General features: G+C 41.1%; 1 long non-coding RNA gene across 1 annotated transcript; it reads left to right on the top strand.

The window, feature by feature from the left end:
* The first annotated feature begins 1,086 nt into the window (after positions 1 to 1,086).
* LOC148315094 (uncharacterized) lies at positions 1,087 to 2,545 on the top strand. Its single transcript, XR_015841280.1, has 3 exons — positions 1,087 to 1,110; positions 1,484 to 1,653; positions 2,454 to 2,545. It is a non-coding gene; the product is annotated as an uncharacterized LOC148315094 (long non-coding RNA).
* Positions 2,546 to 13,233: the final 10,688 nt, after the last annotated feature.

The raw sequence follows: 13,233 nt of genomic DNA, 5'->3' as shown, positions 1-13,233 counted from the left end.
ATTGTCAGCCACATCCAACAGTCAACACAGTTACTTTTTTTTAAATAAACAAAATCAACATTATTAATTAATGTTATTTTATTAATTCTGTATGCTGTGAAAGATCTTTATTCAAAGTATATTTGAAGTTATTTCTACCTTATTGCTTGATTTTTGTAGATTCAAGTTGGAGTTGTCAAAATTACAGATTCTTTTGAAGGCAGCATATTCAAACTGTGAGAAAAGGAGCGAATGCAAGCTACGCGGTCTTTGAGGTGCGGCAGAAGAGCTGAAAGCACGGTGAGTCCCGAACGATAATTGAATTAATTAATTAATCTTGGGTAAATGTCTGGCTCTCATTTTTTAGACTTACTTTACAATGTGTTTTGTAATTTTTCAAGGTTGCCTGTGTTGGAAAACTGCTTGGTGCGTTAGCTAAAACACAGTATGCTAAAATGATAAGTGACGAGAACACAGAGGGTATATCAACAACGTACGTACTCGAATTATTTTGGGGAAAACTTAAGTACATTATAATCACCCTTTTAATAATACTGATAAGCGTTGTGTGTTTTATTTATTTTTATGAGGACCTTTACAACGAGCTACATATTGTTAGCATTGGGCCTACGACGCTAAACACAGTGTCCCTCGATCTCTCTCCAAAATTCTCCAAAAGACTTAAGCTTTCACTCAAATTAATACAATCTACTCCACTAGCTCATTTAAGGCTTTTTTGTGATGTGTTTGATTTGGGTAAGTAAAGCAAAACATATTAACTGTTGAATGTTGCCTGTTATTTAAATAATAGAAATTCAAGATGAAAGTTGAACAGATATTGAAATGCTAGATTGGCTCATTCAGAATCATGCCACAATGTGCTTTGTATGTTTTGTGTGTGGGTTTATCAAGCTCTAATTCAATGCAGTGTCCAAAACGAGCGCGCATAATTGTTGGATGAATGTTGGTTAATAGAGTCAGATAATAGTTAAAATTCCAACAGTTGAACAGATGTTGAAATGCTAGATTGGCTCATTCAGAATCATGCCACAATGTGCTTTGTATGTTTTGTGTGTAGGCTTATCAAGCTCTAATTCAATGCAGTGTTGAGCTGCATTTGAGAGGAACTACGTAAGTAACTAATGTGGAAAAATTGTGACTTCTTTGTGTACTTTTATTTTGAATATTCAAATTTTGTGGGTAAAGGTTAGAGAAAATAAGTTAAAAATGAGAGCTGTACAGGTATTTAAGTTTTTGGTTTGTAAAATACCCGAATGTGGGTTTCAGCAGGTGAGGCAATGATTGGACAGAGCAAAAGCTATGCTCCAAAATAGACGTGATTACACCTTCACTAGACTAACCTGCAGCTAATTACATAATTATAAAATTAACACTTTAACCTGGCTTCCCCATCACAGATGTATTCTTTTAAATGCAAAGCTCTTTGTTCTAGCTTTTGTTGTTAAATGACATTCATGCCCAAGTGTCTATGCATCCATTGCAGGGATGTTTTCTCAAGTGACGAGTCTGAAGCCTGTGATGACGAAGTACCATCTACACCTCCCCATGGATTGTCACAGAGAAAAAGCTTCCTAACCAAGAGAGGCGCTGCAGAAGGTCCTTGAGTACGTCCAACATGTTGAGTCTGTGAGTCTACTGCAGGATCTAATGCAGGTATGAAAATGATGAAATTTTAATGTATTATCTTCAAAATTATAAATAATTATTTAATTTCTTGAAATATAAAATTAGGTACCCTAAACCCAAGTAGGAACCCCAGTCCCAGTACATTCCTGATTCTGGAGCTACAGAGATCAAACCATCCTACTGTATCACTAAATAGCCCCACCTCTAAAACCATGATTCGGAAGGCCGAGTTGAAAGACTTCAGAGTTCAAGATGGTCAACTGCAACTATGATAAGCCGAATGTGTTCACCCCAAGTCGGAAACTGAGAAAAAGACTCAATTTTCACATGATTTCAGTCCCTTCTATATTTAAAAGAATGTATTGGGGCTCTAAAAATGTGAAATATTTTTACAAGTATTTCTTTTACTACTCATAGGCAGTTTCATAATAATAGTACAATTTGGCATCGTGTATTGTTTTTTGGTTCCATTCAAAATGCACAAGACGTATAGACATATTTTGTTTGTGGATCGCTGCAGCATCACACGAGCGCACAGAGACAAACGTGGCAGCAACTTAAAACAATTAAAATATCGAATCGAAATCGGGAACTGAAAATCAAAAATCGAATCGGGGCTTGAGTGAATCGTTACCTCCCTAATCATAATCATTTTGGTAGAATGTTGGGCTCTTGCCCTTTGAGTGTATATGGCGTTACCGAAGCTGTTCACTTAATCGACAATTCCTTTCCTGTGACGTTTATCATAACCAGTTTAACTGCCAAAATATTTTTAAGTGTGTGATGATTATCTGGATCGAGTGACACCCATGTTATAATGGTTGCAGGTATTGGTGGATTGGACGATAGTGTCAGAACAATGATGGCGTTCATCATGACAAATCCTCTGTCTCTGAAGTACAATCTCTTTGGACATCGTAGCAAGAACAAGCGCCGAGACCTGCCTTTTTCTGATGTTCTATACGGTAATATATTTTTTTTTTAAGGGATTGTGGTGTGAAGACATTTCAGCATGTCCCATAAGGTTTCACAATCATTAAATAGCTTTACTAAGTTGGCTTCTTGTCTTTTTTGTTTTAGGAGCACTGAAAAGGAATGGAGCCACAAAGGACATCAACGAGAAGGACACAGGCAACCCTGTCCAAGTGGTTCATGGGAGCTTGTGATCAAGGTGGGAATAGGGCAGTTCGAGCTCGGAGATCTCAAGGCAACTGTCAGGTTTAAAACGTCCTGACGCCATTTTTAGACTGAAGGTGGCATAAATCCAGACCAAACCAGTTAGAGTTTTGTTTTTGACCATTCGCGAATGGGAGAGGAAGTCAGGAGGTGAAGCAGGCGTCTTGCCAGTTCAATCTCGCGCACTCTCTCTCACTCTCTACCACCCGTTCGGTCTTTTATCAGCAACCTAAGCAGACAATGGAGGTCTGTCTGAAATTCTAGCAGGCAGGCAGGAAGCAATCAACCACAGTAGTCAGTCAGGAATTCGAAACTAAAGTGTGTGCGTGTGTTCCAGTTGTGCGCGTGTGTGCTAAAGCAATAATGTGAGTGTCTGTGTGTGTGCGCAATTATAACTGATACAAATAGTGTATAAAAACATGATTAGAAATACACAAACTATTTACATATCCTCATCCCATCTCACATTCACCCGTTTGTGGGTTTAAATCATGTCCTTACGGCTTTAAGACAGATCATCATAATGAAATCATACAACAGTGTGGTCATCCGTGGAGGGGCGAAAACCCTCAGTAGGGACAAAATTCCCCTCCTCCCTTCCGGCGTGGAACGAGATTCTCATGGTATGTTGGTCACTTGGGAATAAAACATAAAAAAACTTCAATATACCTAGTGAAAAATAACAAAACTGTCTCCACGCAGAGTTTGTCTCCACGCAGAGCTTGTCTCTGCGGCGACTTGATGGAGGCCCTTGCCTCGTTGTAGGAGGGGACAGCCGTCTTTACCTCCCGGATCTTCGTGTGTGGTGTATGTGTGTGCATGTGTGGGGGCAGGGGCAAAAGGGTCCATGTGTTATTTAGGTTTCAGTGTCCAGTTCGAGTTTGTCATTGTCCAGTTCGAATTCGTCATTCTCAACATCAATCAGGTTGTAATGGTACATTTGGGCAACAAACATGCAGTTAATAATCATCTTTGTCATAAGAATAATGCAACATGAACAGACTACACATAACAAAAATGAAAACCATAATTATCCCGATATATTGTCTTTCAAATTCTTCGTAGTGGTCATAACATCAATAATTGTTTCATTTTATTAAAAATGTAAATGCAGTAATGTTCTCCAATCAAGGCTAAAATTCTTTATGTACGTCATTAATTTCCAAACAATATCTAATCTTTTTGTTCTGTGGCTTCAACATTCGTATCTGTGGCTGGTTGTGCGGTTCCGATGTGCGTGTGGTCCGATATTGTGACTCAGGTGGGCTCCTGTTCGAGGGATTCGCGTTGCTCGGCCTTTAGCTGGAAACCGGAGAAGCTTGTACTGCAACTGGTGGATCCAGCTGCCACGCCCCGCGACCTTTGCTGCCGTCGGGGTCACTGCAATCATCTGGCGAGGGCCATCTCAGCATTCACTTGTCCCAACGAAGTCGTTTCAGCACCTTGAAGAAGAGTTGGTCTCCCACACGGACGTGATTTCTCTGTGGATCAGAACACACTGACCAGTAATTGCGTCTTTTTTTTTTTTTTTCTTTTTGGTCAAAACATGTTTCCCATGTGGACTGGGACTGATGTGCCAGTCGCTGGTGGTTCTGATGAACCTGAGAGTCGATAGGGGATAGTGTCCTAACTTCGGCTGGCACTATCCTCATTGTTGTGATTGAAACACAGTCTGGTCATTGTCTCCTTTTTTTCCCTCATTGTCTTGATAAGTCTGCCCTTAACAGTCCCATTAGTGCGTTCCACAAGTCCTGCAGACTGTATGCACAATGACGCTTTGAGTCAATTTTGCAACAACTGTCCCACTTGTTACAACATCATTCACAAAATGCATAATTTTCACTTCAAATCACTTCTTGAAATTCCAAATGTCAGGATAATTTGTGTTAGGTTGAAGATGTATTTTATCCCATATTTTACTCTATTAGTATTGCAAAAGAATTGTTCCACAGCGTGACCCATGTTTGACCATATGGATGAGAAGACTTCACAGAGAAGCGGATGCCTGAAGACTGGATCAACGTCTGCAACATCAAAGGAGGTGTGCTGAGACACACCTCTGAAACAAAAGGACTGAGACTTTAGTACCAGAGCACTAAAAGGGCATATCTGCCTTTTCAATCAGTGGATGACTGCCATTGATGTCTGTCTTTCCTCTTGTGTCTGAGATGTTTACATGTTCCTGCTGGTGCTCCCCCCTTCATCCCTTAGTGCAAATACATTGTATTGTTAGGGACTTCCCTAATAAAATAGAGGGCTCGGCGGAGTGTGCTCCAGAACGAATTTGGAGATGTAACTGAGCACACCTCCGTTCGTTCTCCTCGCGAGTAAAAGATCAACTCTTGTCTTCCTTCCATTCATTTAGCCTATGTTCAGTGAATGCTTAGGTGATTGAACCTGACAATTTGATTACACAACACTTTTTCCAACTGTTTTAGCATCAACATATGTTGTCGGAAACAACTTAATCCATTTTGAAAACATATGAATTACAACCAAACAATATTGCATCTCAAACAAATAACACTGTCTAAAAAAAAGTTTTTTGTTGAAAAGTCTGTATGTGGGAACAATTTCATATCATACTACCCCTCTCTTGACACATGGTTATGCTCGTGTGTCACTCTTATTACTTTTCCAATCAATGAATTAGGCAGCCAGGATTTGCCATCTGCCAATTTGCTGATCCTGTCCTCAGCAATGTTTGCACCTTTGTTCTCCCAATGTGTGCGTTCAATTACTGGTACCTTTTTCCCTGGCGTGGGATCAAATTGTCAAGTTGATTTTCTGCGTGTGGGGGTGTGTTCATTTTCCCTTTTAGCTGCGCTGTGTCGATATAAAGGCGAGGCAGTTTCCAATTGTAATTGTGTCATTTTCTGTTAAGTGAATTTTGCGTTCACAAATAACTATTTTAGACGTGCTTTATGCACAACTTTTCTTTTCCTGTTGTGGTTTTTAAAGCCCAATGTCGACAGAACGCATGAACATTTATCTTGACTGTCAGTCCACATTGTAACCATACAACTCATACAAGATGGGAAACCCCAAATTTTAATTAGCTCACACCCGCCTACGCTCTTCCTGCTTATCCTAACAATCTCTTATCCGTTGGTATCACAATGTTAGTACTCCCATCGCATAAAAGTCAGTTTGATTTCAGGCTGCGACCTTGGTTCTCAAACACTTTTACTTCTTATCAGTCTGGAATGCGCACCTGGTCTGTGTTACAAGTCTGAGTTCCTCCAGTCGGGAGGAAGGTCAAGTCGCGGTTTGGTGATAATTTGGACGGCTCCACAGTCGTGTGGCGCCTCCTAGATGATGCGGGGAAAAAATGACGCTGGGCTGAAATGCACCGCAACTTATCAGTATAATGTGTCCCTGTGACAATTAGGCCGGCGTGCAATGTGAATGTGGTGGGAAAAGAATGTAATTTTTTGATTCCTTAAAGCAGCAGTGAAAGCTCTTAATCACACTCTAAGTGGTTCTCTGCCACGAAATCCAAATTGTTGTGACTAAATATGCAAATGAATTCATTTTGCCCTGGTTCCTGCAGTAACCCAGGCTAATGAAGTCATTTTTTGCAGTCACTGTTTTGCTCAAATGGCTTATAATAATTTGGTAGTGCGTTAAGATGCTTTGTCGATACAATCTTGTAGTGTATCTTCACAAGTTCCAACATACACAACCCATTCCATGGCCATGACGATACTGTTTTAAAGATTACCAAGGCTTGTTGGACCTTTCTCTGCCACATAAATTACAGCCCTGAGAGGCACTGGGCCTCAACTTTATCTATGAAGGGTCAGGGATTTAATGGGGGTCACCGAGGCGTCCCAAGGAAAGTTTTTACAGAAAAGTGGTCTGGCAATATCTTTTCTCTTTCTTATCACTGACAATGCGCCCCTTTAAAGTTTTGACGTTTGTTTGAATTCGCCCGTGCTTATTAATTCTATTGAAGTCCAATTTTGCCAGTGTATCACGGCCTAATGAGTAAAACGCATGTTGATGTAGAACTCCTTCTACACACACTTTTATGTTTGACTTTTTACATCACGTGATCCTCCATTGCTACCACATCTCGTCCTGAAAAGTTAATGTTTTGTAACAAGACTTACTGCTTCCTCCTTTCTTTCTTTTCTTTTTCCTTCCTTCTGCCCAACACGTTCATGCTTTCTGTGCATAATTTAGAATTTTCTTTTCCATTTTACAAGTTGGCCAATTTAAATTAGGTTGTTTTATTTGAAAAGCCTGTAATTCTCTTTTTTTTCCCCTTTTCACCTAATCACAAATTTCTTATCACAAAAATGAACATGTTAATTCTATTTTATTTCCTATTTTTCCAATCTTGTGACTCATTTCACTTCAACCAGTTCTACCTTAAAGTGGACAAGTACACATCAATGTTTTTTGTAGTTTCTATTTTCTTCTCTGCTTTAATGAAAATTATAGCCCTTCTAGCCAAATTTTTCCTGTGTCATTTCTATCTCTGCATTTCATTCCATTTCTGGCCTACCTTAATACTAAAACAAAAATGCTCTTTCAAAAATTAAAACTATCTAAAACTAGTGATGGCAAAATGAAGCCCCATAAAGCAGCCAAGCCCTGCAGGGAAATACTTCACACACGAATGGGCTTCGAGATGCTTCATTTTTCTTGACTACGCCATCCCATGGACAGAAAAATGTATAACATGCTTGGTGCATGCAATAAAATGGTGAGCTGTAAATCATGCTCTGCCCACCAAACAATATGTATTTGAAGAGTGATTTTAATTGTTCTGTTTTACTTTGTCTTCTAACTTCTCCAATATTCAGACAGCTCCGCCGAGACCAACGTTTCACCCCCACACTGATATAAAATGGACCCAACCGTTTGGGTCTCTTTCCAAATTTGGTACCAAAGCCTCCCCCACAGTGCGGCAGCTATCTTGAATTGGCCCGTTCCCAGAAAGTTTTACTTCATTCAGTGTCATTCAGTATTATTCAAAATCTTTCAGTGTCATTCCAAATCATTCAATGTCATTCACAATCTTTCCACATCCTTCCACCTTCCATCGTTCAGTGTCATTCCACATTCTCTTTCATATATAACATAACATAACAATAACATAATCCTGGGTCAGCAGACACCTAATTAATGTGTTAATACATGATACATTTTTCTATAAGCAACCCTTATGATTGTAACGTATTTTTAATTCTTTCTAGGCGGGAACTGTCCGAACAAAAAATTCATGCAATTTGTAATTAGACACTTTGTCATACAAAAAGTCACTCAGGGCAAGAGAAAAAAAATTGTCACTTGCCCAAGTTGGGCAAGTAATTTGGCCACTCGGGCAAGGCAAATTTTAGTGGCACTTGCCCTATGGGCAAGCAGTTTTTAAAGTTAACTTCGAACCCTGTGATGGTGTCTTGTGACCTGTCTTTATCAGCTGATGTTCCATGAAGGCGTGCCTTACCTGTCACAAGAATGAAGGCAAGTCACGCCCCCCGCTGTCCATTCACTCCGCCAAGACGCTGCTCCAGGTGGTAGAGAGGATGAAGGCTCCCTTGTCTCTGTTCATGGTTTTTATGCCTCGCTTGCAGATCTCAATGGCCTCTCTGATCCAGCGCTGTAGTTTGTTCTCTTCTGTGCGGATGACCCTGCCCTTCTCCCGGTCCATGATGTGGTTTTCCCTTTTGCAGTGGTCAGTGATTGCTGATTTGTAATGTTCATGTTGTGCTTGTTCTTTTACTGCTCTGATTTTTTAATTTTTTTGACAGGTAAGTCACACCCTCATGGAACATCAGCTGATAAAGACTGGTCTCAAGACACCATCATGCGACACTCTGAAGAAGGCGAAAGACTCGCTGAAACATGTCAGGTAAAAAATTAACCTAAAACATAAATGTCTGCTTTTAATGAATCAGTCAAATATCAATAATAAGAAGACAAAATGAACCTAATACAAATAAATGAATGCTTAATAACTCCCCTGCACATGCTCCTAAAAATCCAAACCTTCACCTGTAAATAAAACGTCCCGACCTGAAGACATCTTAATGTTATTATTTTGTTTTACACACAGCGCCGCCAAGTGGAATCAAAAATTTGTTTTTATTTAAATTTTCACGTACTGCACGGTGCCCTTCTGACGAATCCGACTGAAAATTAGTCAGAAAAGACTCAAGACAATGATCTTACTCTCTGCCGAATTTTGTGACGTTTTGGCAAAAGGCGTGGCTATTACGGTGCTGAAAAGTCCGATTGTACTTTGTGACAACAAAAGCTCCGGCAACATGACTCAGATGATCCTATCTTCTCGAAGTTGTACACATTTGAGGATACTTCAGCCCTGAAGACTTCTACCAACTTATTTTTCATCGTAGTAGTAGCGCCACCAACTGGTAAAAGCTAATACAAGTTATTTTCTTGGATGTTTTTCTCCGTGCAACTCAACAAGGTCGCCCTCATATATGCTCGGATTACTGTTTCGGCCATGAGGATGTCACAATACGAAATTCGTCCTTTTTCGTGAAAGGTTGTGGGAGTGGCATTGCACTGTTCGGCAATAAAACAACGCTGATTATGAGGTTGTAAATATGAACGACAACTCGTGAAACTTTACACACACATCAGGCCGAGCAAATTTATCAATATTTTATACGTTAGTTGTGCAGCTTTTTTGAAATGGCTCGCCATGGCCCTCGAGAAATGTTCAAAAAAGCAACCCTGGTTGAGTGTTTCACCTCGCCTTTTGTAAATTTTATGGAGTACAGTGAACCCTCGGTTATCGCGGTTAATGGGGACCGAGACCACCCGCGAAAACTGAAAATCCGCGAAGTAGCGGCACACCTTCAAAAATGCTTAAAAAAAATACAATATATATAATAAATATATAAATATATATATATATATATATATATATATATATATATATATATATATACGGGGAGAGAGAGAGTGAAATTCATGTTATAACAAAAAAAACAAATTATTATTAAAACATATTATTTTTTAATTCCCCAGCCATTCTTTTTGTATTTATTTAATTACTCCGACTTTTACCTGCTGGTACGCCGTCCGGTGTACCCTGTGAAATGAAAGGTGGCATTCTTTATTTATTTATTCATTTATTCATTCATAACTGACAGCCTCGCGCTCCGCTCGTGCCCGGGCGGAAGAGGTGCTCCAATTCGGCTTAACTGTGACACACGCCCGCCCTCCTCCCCCGGAACTTCCATTCGGTTAAACTTAGGGGCCGCTTGGCACCGCCCGTGCCCGGGGAAGGTGCTCCTCTTCGGCTTACTGTGACGCGAGCATGCCCTCCTCCTCCGGAGCTTCCATTCAGTTAAACTTAGGGGCCGCTTGAAACCGCCCGTGCCCGGGGAAGGTGCTCCTCTTCGGCTTACTGTGACGCGAGCATCCCCTCCTCCTCCGGAGCTTCCATTCGGTTAAACTTAGGGGCCGCTTGGAACCGCCCGTGCCCGTGGAAGGTGCTCCTCTTCGGCTTACTGTGACGCGAGCATGCCCTCCTCCTCCGGAGCTTCCATTCGGTTAAACTTAGGGGCCGCTTGGCACCGCCCGTGCCCGGGGAAGGTGTTCCTCTACGGCTTAACTGCCACGCACGCCGGCCGGAGCTCTGGTACGGTCCAAACCGCGCGAAACGTCGCCACCGATCGTGTCCGGGGGAACGTGCTCTTCTTCGTCCACTCTCCTCTTCGCCCACGCTCTTCTTCGGCGCACGCCGGCCGTCTAACCGCTCCAGCGCCCCGTCGTGCCGCTCGGCGAAACTACAATGCCCCCGAATATTTTTTAGACCCGCGAAGCACTGAACCCGCGAAAGGTGAACCGCGAAGTAGCGAGGGTTCACTGTATGTATAAGACCAAGACCTACAAAAAAGTCTCTTGGAGCAATGAGCTAGGTTTTACAGGAAGTCGGCCATTTTTAATTTCCTTAAAAGGGGGCGGGTCACCACAATGGACTTTGTGTAGAAATTATTATTGGGGCCCGAGCAGCGACGGCGGCGAGGTCCCTATTGTTTTTGTAGAAATTATTATTAGGGCCCGAGCAGCGACCGCTACGAGGTCCCCATTGTTTTTGTGGAAATTATTATTATTTTTATTATTATTATTAGGGCCCGAGCAGTGACCGCTGCGAGGTCCCTATTGTTTTTCTAGAAATTGTTATTAGGGCCCGAGCTGCGACGGCTGCGAGGTCCCTATTGTTTTTGTAGAAAATATTATTACTTTTATTATTAATAATATTATTATTATTATTATTAGGGCCTGAGCAGCGACCGCTGCGAAGTCCCTATTGTTTTTGTAGAAATTATTATTATTATTATTTTTCCGATTGTTCGATCGCATTTTTGACCCTCGAAACATGCACAAAAACTCACCAAACTTGGCAGTCTCATCGGGCATGGCGAAAAATTTGATATTTTAACGTCTAATATGAACAGGAAGTGAGTTATGAATTTTTGAAAGTCCGACTTTTGCCCTTTTTTGCATGTTTACAGGGGTCATTCTTTTGCACCCTGATCCTAAAGGCTTCATCTGATTGCCTTAAAGTTCTGTCTGGAGCATCTTAAGACCTGGGACAAACACTGGGGCTAAAATTTTTTGTTTCCGAAATACTATATGACGGGGGCGGGGCTTCAAAGTTTTCACTTAAGATTTCCTTCGCCGCAATGGACAAAATGCTTAATAACTCTCCTGCACGTGCTGCTAAAAATCCAAAACTTCACATGTACATAAAGAGTCGGTACCTGAAGACATCTATATGTTTATATTCAGTTATACACCTTGCGCCAATCAATATAAATTTTTACATTTTGACGTACTGCACGGTGCCCTTTTAACGAATCCGATTGAAAATTGGCTAGAAAAGACTCAAGACATTGATCTTACTCTATCCCTATTTTTATGACTTTCCTTCAAAGGGCGTGGCTATTACGGTGCCGCAGAGTCTGATTATTCTCCGTGGCAACAAAAGTTCCTGCAAAATGATTCAGATGATCCATCTTCTGGAAATCTTTCACATTTGAGGATATTCAGGCCCTGAAGACGGCTGCCAACTTATTTTTGATCGCAGTGGTAGCGCCACCAACTGGTTAAAACAAATACAAATTATTTTCGTTGATGTTTTTCTCCGGGCAGGTTAACAAAATCTACCTTATATTTGCTCGGATGAGTGTTTAGGCCTTGAGCATGTCACAATACGAAAGTCTTTCGCCTTCTTCAGAGTGTCACATGATGGTGTCTTGTGACCCGTCTTTATCAGTTGATGTTCCATGAGGGCGTGACTTACCTGTCACAAGAATGAAGGCAAGTCACGCCCCCCGCTGTCCGTTCACTCCGCCAAGATGCTGGTCCAGGTGGTAGAGAGGATGAAGGCTCCCTTGTCTCTGTTCATGGTTTTTATGCCTCGCTTGCAGATCTCAATGGCCTCTCTGATCCAGCGCTGTTGTTTGTTCTCTTCTGTGCGGATGACCCTGCCCTTCTCCCGGTCCATGATGTGGTTTTCCCTTTTGCAGTGGTCAGTGATTGCTGATTTGTAATGTTCATGTTGTGCTTGTTCTTTTACTGCTCTGATTTTTTCATTTTTTTGACAGGTAAGTCACACCCTCATGGAACATCAGCTCAAGACACCATCATGCGACACTCTGAAGAAGGCGAAAGACTCGCCGAAACATGTCAGGTAAAAAATTAACCTAAAACATAATTGTCTGCTTTTAATGAATCAGTCAAATATCAATAATAAGAAGACAAAATGAACCTAATACAAATAAATGAATGCTTAATAACTCCCCTGCACATGCTCCTAAAAATCCAAACCTTCACCTGTAAATAAAACGTCCCGACCTGAAGACATCTTAATGTTATTATTTTGTTATACACACAGTGCCGCCAAGTGGAATCAAAAATGTGTTTTTATTTTAATTTTCACGTACTGCACGGTGCCCTTTTGACGAATCCGACTGAAAATTAGTCAGAAAAGACTCAAGACAATGATCTTACTCTCTGCCGAATTTTGTGACGTTTTGGCAAAAGGCGTGGCTATTAAGGTGCTGAAAAGTCCGATTGTACTCTGTGGCAACAAAAGCTCCGGCAACATGACTCAGATGATCCTATCTTCTCGAAGTTGTACACATTTGAGGATACTTCAGCCCTGAAGACATCTACCAACTTATTTTACATCGTAGTAGTAGCGCCACCAACTGGTAAAAGCTAATACAAGTTATTTTCTTGGATGTTTTTCTCCGTGCAACTCAACAAGGTCGCCCTCATATATGCTCGGATGACTGTTTCGGCCATGAGGATGTCACAATACGAAATTCGTCCTTTTTCGTGAAAAGTTGTGGGAGTGGCATTGCACTGTTCGGCAATAAAACAAAGCTGATTATGAGGTTCTAAATATGAACGACAACTCGTAAAACTTTACACACA

Source organism: Idiotropiscis lumnitzeri, unplaced genomic scaffold (genome assembly GCF_059441095.1).
Source record: "Idiotropiscis lumnitzeri isolate Australia: NSW breed Sydney's pygmy pipehorse unplaced genomic scaffold, RoL_Ilum_1.0 HiC_scaffold_130, whole genome shotgun sequence".
Taxonomy (NCBI): Eukaryota; Metazoa; Chordata; class Actinopteri; order Syngnathiformes; family Syngnathidae; genus Idiotropiscis; species Idiotropiscis lumnitzeri.
Note: the sequence above shows the minus strand (reverse complement) of the source record. Positions and strands in the feature narration are given on the sequence as shown.